Below are 6,279 nucleotides of genomic sequence, written 5' to 3'. Positions count from 1 at the left end.
TGCTTCTTGATGAGTCGCTGGTGAGGTGGGCGGCAGGCCTAGCGTCTGTCGCGGCACCATTTAGGCAGCCCTCTCCGGGGCAGCACTCCAAGCGGCGGCCTTCCGCGTCGAAGACCATGAAGAACATCGTGGAGGCACCATCATACCTGAAGTGGATGGCGAGGGTGCCTTCCGTGCCGCAAACCCGGGCAACCTCGCCCCAGCAACGGGTCATGAAGATCTTGCCCGGGGAGACGGCTTCCACTTCCGCTCCGGTCGCCGGAGCGTCGCAATCGGCGTGCTGCAGCCATAGCTTGAGGGGCCCCCTCGGCGGCATCTCGGCGGAGAAGAACTGGGGGAAGCGGATCCAAGAGCGCGGAGGCATCGCCGCCCACAGCACGAGTTCGCGCGAGGAGTCCACGGCGTGGGCCCCTAGGGCGACGGCGTGCGCCACCGTGGCGCGGCGACCACGGCCGCGGCGCGAGCGGCTCCGCTTGCCACCTCTTCCTCCTAAGCCCACGGCTTGGGCGTATGAAGGCAGCGGATACCCAGGAGGTGGCTGCTCGTACCAAGGCCTCATCACCTCCTGCCTCACGACTACGTTACGACGGTGGACCGGCCTCTTCTTCGGCGGAAGCGGCCCGGGCTCGTCGCGGGGAGTTTTTCCCTTCTCCGCGGCCGAGAATCTTCGGATTGGCACCATGGCATCGCTACTAGAAATGGAGCAAGGAAGAAGAAGCGAGCGGAGCAGGAAGAGATGGGTGACGGGGGCTCTACCCCCTCCTCATTTATAGCAGGAGGAGGCCAACTGACGACCTGCACGATCACAGGTAATGATAACCCTTTTTGCATGACGCAGGGACTCGTCAAGTCGGGCTGTTGCCGAGGCTGCATGGGGAAGCAGAGACGCCCACTTCCAATCAATCGCCACACGTCGACCAAGGCCGCAAGCTCTTGGGGCCCGTGGCGCTCCGCACTTGCCCTTTGGCTTCGCCTCGAAGCCAAGTCCGAGCGCGCCTTGGGCCCGGGGGCTACTGTCGGCGTTCTGGGAATGGGGGTCCCCAGACTTGCCTGCCTGCGGCCCATGGCGTGGCTCCACTCGCGGCCCAGTACGGCCCGTCTTCACCAGCAAACACTCAAGCCCCTCGCGAGGGGCCAAGCCTCGCGAGGCACACGACACAAGACCTCCTCGGGAGCGGCCTCACCAAGCTGGCTCGCGAGGGGCGGAGAGATCAAGGCAAGGCGAACCTTGCAAGGTTCCAATGATGTAAGCCATGACGACCAAGGCCAGGCGGGCGCCCGCGCACACAGTGTCCTTGTTTCCTCTTTGGTGCTAAGGAGGAAAGCGCTGGCGAGGAGTACCGAGGCATCAGGCAAAGGTTTCCATATCGGTGCAACAAGACCAAGACCAGCAGGACGGCATGACGGAGGTCACCGTGGAGCCCAAGACGTCGTCACCACCAGAGCCTTTGGCAGGCGAAGACCAACTTTAGTCAGGATAGCTTGTACTAGCTGTTGCCCTTCGAATTTTGCCGTTGTTGGCACCCTTCCCGCTCAATATTTGGGGAGAGGACCAGGGCCTCTATAAATAGGACTAGCCACCATAGTAGGAGGCAACTAGTCTTGAACTGAGCCTCAACCAACTCATCTTGGACTAGATGCACTCCTTCCTTACACCCACGAAGCACGAGAACACCTCTCCTCAGGAGGTTGTTCTTCCCCTTGTACTGTTCATCCTCAGCCCAAGAGGCAATCCACCACACCACACTGGAGTAGGGTATTACACCACAATGATGCCCCGAACCAGTGTAAATCTCGTGTCTCGTGTGTTGCAGGTTCGTCGAGCTAGGCTTGGAGATTGCGGTGAGGTTGAGGGCATGATTAGGTAGGGGGAAATCTTCGTGCGCACCCTAGTGTTCAAACCTCAAGGGTTTTGCCAGAACCCGAAATCCGACACATGTCATATACGTGTTGGTGGAGCGCTCAAAATGATGGAAATTAAAAGCATGCACTCATCACCAAGCAAAGTGAATGATCATATAAGAGATATAAGAGATAATATTATCCAAGCAAGCATTAAAGTAGCATATGATCAAACACATGATCAAACAAGTATCTCACACAAACATAGAGTATCAACCAAGCACACAGAAAGTTCAACCAAAAGCAAGAGAGATAAAAGGCAAAACACTCTCTCTCGAAGCTTATGATCTATACATATTTCTCCCCCTTTGGCAACAAGTTACCAAAAAGTTCAAAAATACATAGTGCTATGCGTCTCTCAGACTTGGTCTTCGGGAGGTGGTGTAGAGAGAACTCCGAGAATGAAGGCATCTGTTGATGTAGATGGAGCTGGTGGAGTGGCTGCTGGAGGTGGCACTGAAGCTGTGGCTGCTGGTGCTGATGTTGTGGCTCTTGAGTCAGGTACAGGCACTGCGGCAGACCTCTGTCCTCTAGGCACTCGCTGAAAAGCATCAGTAGTTGCCTTACCTCTCCTCTCTTCTGCATCCTCCTGGAGCTGCTCAAGTGCTATTTGGATCTCAGTTACCTTTAGATCAAGATCATAATTTTTTTCTCTATGATCCTCTCTAGACTCTCCTAGTTTTGAGTTAGGGTGGCCAAGCCCTTCTCAATCCTCAGTGTAGATTGGATCAGATATGCAAGCTGATCTTGCTTGCTCTTTAGGAAAACTTGAGATGCTTCCTCTACACTAGGCATCTTGGTAGCTTTCTCAGCCTTAGCTTTGCCTTTCTTCTCTTGTGCTTGAGCTGATGATGGTTCCTCCTCATTCATCACTATAGTGTTGTCTTCAAATTCAGGATATAAGGGTAGATGCTCCTTGTCCAGAAAATATGTGCCTGTGCCCATCTTGAAGTTGATGAGCTCCTGAATGTGTGGAGCATACCCACAGCTTCTCTTTTGGTCAGCAGTTGTCCTCTTGATTGTCTCTACAATCATACTCATGACCTTGAACTTCTTAGGGACATCAACAAGCTGTAGCAGGTTGATAGAATGTCCTCTGATCATCTTGTGATCTCCTGACTTGGGTAGCAGAGTGTGCCTGAGGATTGTGTAGATGGTAGGCAGACCAGACAACAAGTAATGTACTGATCCAAGCTTGTGAGTCTCCAAAGCTTTATCAGGGATCTCTTTGTACATGTTTGCCATAGTCTTGTGGTATTTCTTCTTCTTTGCGTACACATCCAAGTCATCTTCATGTTCCTCTGGGGCATTGATCAATTTAGCCCATTCTTCAACAGTGGATTGGTACCTAGTACCTTCAGACATCCATATGATCTTCCCATCTAGATAAAAAGTGAGCAGTGGAGTAAAACTGCATGATCAGCTCATCATTCCATTTTGTGGGCTTCTGCCAACAAATTTTTCAATTCCACATGCTTTGAAGCTCTCATAAACTCCTGGGAAGTGATCTTCTTTCTCCTTGATGTAATCCCAATCAACCCATCTCATGTCACATACAATTGGCTTCTTGTCAAGCAAAATTGTCTCATAGAAGTCTTGCTGTTCTTTTGTATGAAATCTGTAATCAACTGCAGTCCTCCTCCTCACAGCATAATGATCAGACTGTCTCCAAAGTCTCAATCCAACATCCTTTCTAATGTGCATGTCTTCAGCCACTGGATGAGCATCATTGTGGTCTAGGATCTTGGGTTTCAGCTTTCTCAAAACAAGAGACTCATCATCCTCTTCTTCAGCTTGAGGCACTTGGGCCTTGTTCTTCTCTTCTGCAGGAATACTTCTAGTGTTTCTCTTAGGCTTAGGGGGCTTCTGAGCTTGAGTTTTGGGAGCAGTCTTGGGCTTTGATGGAGCAGCCCCTGACTTGATTGCATGTCCCATAAGCTTCTGAGCTTTGGGTGCTGGTGCAGCATCCTCATCTTCTTCCTCTTCTGAATCTCTTACCGTAGTTGATTTTCCAAGAACTTTTGCAGTTGTGGTTCTTGCCCTCTTCTTTTTCTTGTCATCTCCTGTTGCTTCACCATCATCAGATTCTATGGTGAATTTCATTGTCTCTCCTGTTGCAACCTTCCTTGGCTTCGACATTGGGATTCTTCTAGCAGGTGCCTTCTTGTTCAAGGCTGGCTTTGTAGCAGCAGCTATGCCATACTCCTTCTTCAAGACTTTCTTCTGTGAGGTAGCTTCATCCTCAACAGCCACATAGTCCTCATCCTCAGAGTCTGAGGTTCTCTTCTTCCTTACTCTAGTGGTTGCCTTGGGAAAGTTACTAGGTGTGCTCTTGCTGCCCTCATCATAGCTGCTTGAGGGATCTGAACCCTCACTCAATTGGACTTGTTCCTCAGATCTGTTATGACTGTCACTCTGGTCAGACATCTTGGCAATCTCACTGATAGCAGACCTTGTGAATAGATGTAGATGAGGTAGAGTGGATGAGCATCACAAAGTGCAGAGTTTTTGCAAAAATTGATGACTCAAAAATAAATTTTAGTTCTCCACATAAAGCATTTCAGAGCTACCGATTTGTTAAACTTGGTGATACCGAAGCAATTTCAGAGCCTAAACTAGTGAACTCGGTCAGACCGAGTCATAGTTTGGTGGCACCAAGACTGCTAGGGTTTCACAGAGAATCGAACTCGGTCACACCAATGTGTGCAGTTTTCGGTCAGACCGAAAATGCATGTGATATGGCCTAAGCCAAATCGGTGAGATCGATTTCTACAACTCGGTCGGTCTGAGATGAGTTCGGCGAAGATCTAACCCTAAATTTTCAAATCAAATCTGACCTAAAGGATGTTTTCTGTGGATAGAGTGTTTGCATACGTAGTAAAGATCAAGGCAAAGCAATGTGCTATGAATTGGAGTTAAGGAATTAGCACATGGAGTCGAACCCATACCCTAGTTCGGCGGAGGTTTGCTATGGCGGCAACGGCGGAGCAGATTTCCATTGATGACGATGGACATCAGCGGCGGGAGGTCACTGGCGGCAAGGAGATGATCCGGAGACCCGAAGGGGCAGAGCAGGACACACGCGCGGGCTGAGGAGTTTGAAGAAATTTCCAAAATCTCACCCGTGGGTTTATATATCCTGACCCTGTCGGTGTGACCGAGTGGAACAACTCGGTGGCACCGAGATGTAGAATCGCAAGCGGTCACTGCAACTCAGTGTGACCGAAAAGTTCAAATCGGCAGCACCGAGATGGAAAACCTAGATCAACTTAGTGATCTCGGTGTGACCGAAGTGGATGACTCGGTTATACCGAAAAGCACAAAGAGGTTCTGGAAGTTTAAGTCTATGATGAATCGGGGACTCCGAGTGCTCCTCACACAAAGTGGTTCGAATCTATCTTGATCAAACTTTGTGATGTAGCATGTAACACCCCAAAATTTTGACCTTGTTTTATTAATTAAATTTTTTCCCAGGAAATTAAATTTTTGTTTTCTGGGTTTATCCTTTGATTTCAGAACCCCTCTTCTCTTTGATATTGTGGGTTTTTACCTCAAGTGGAAACTTTCCAGAAATATTATTGGACTTGTATACTCTCTCAATAAAACAATTCTTTATCAATGGATTTATTTGCATAATTGTTTTTCCTGAGCTTTATTCTTTTAAAATGATTTTTCATAAATTTGGAGCCTCTTTTGCACTGCAACCATTTGATAATTGCATTTAAAATTTTCACCAAAATTTGGGGATGTCATGTGATGTTTCCACATCACTTTTATGCAAAAATATCTTTTGGTCATTGGAGATTTTGAGCTCTACACCAAATTTTCAAATCTGGTCCAGTAGGTATTTTTGCACTACGACCTATTTAAATATTCATTTAAAAATTCTTCCAAGTGTTGGAGATGTCAGTAGATGCATATAATTCAACTTTATGCAAAAAAACCATTGGTGTTCTTTGAAAATTTTGAGTGAATCAACCTCATTTTCATTCTGGTCCAGCTTAGTGATTTGTACTGCAACCCTAATTTATTTTGCTCTAGTGCCCATGAGCTTTTTCCTGCTTGTAGTCCTCTCTACCAAACCCTTAAGTCCAGGAGATTGGACCCATTGGAGTACTTTTAGTCCATGCAATAATAGCCTTTAGTTTCTGCCCAAAATTGGCTTTCTCAAAAACTTGCACTATCAAGTTTCTAGTTTTGCCAAACTAACCTTGCCACCACCACCTACATCTAAAGAGACACTGGTCTGGAGTTTTTGGCCACTCCAAGAGTTGCCTAGATGCACTTAGCAATCTGTCGAGCACCTTGTCTGCATGGTCAGTTTTGACATGATTTTTGCCTTTGCGCTGTGACCTTGCACCTCTGGACAAAATAGCA

This window comes from Triticum aestivum, chromosome 2D, assembly GCF_018294505.1.
Source record: "Triticum aestivum cultivar Chinese Spring chromosome 2D, IWGSC CS RefSeq v2.1, whole genome shotgun sequence".
NCBI classification, from domain to species: Eukaryota; Viridiplantae; Streptophyta; class Magnoliopsida; order Poales; family Poaceae; genus Triticum; species Triticum aestivum.
This window is presented reverse-complemented; position numbering follows the sequence as displayed.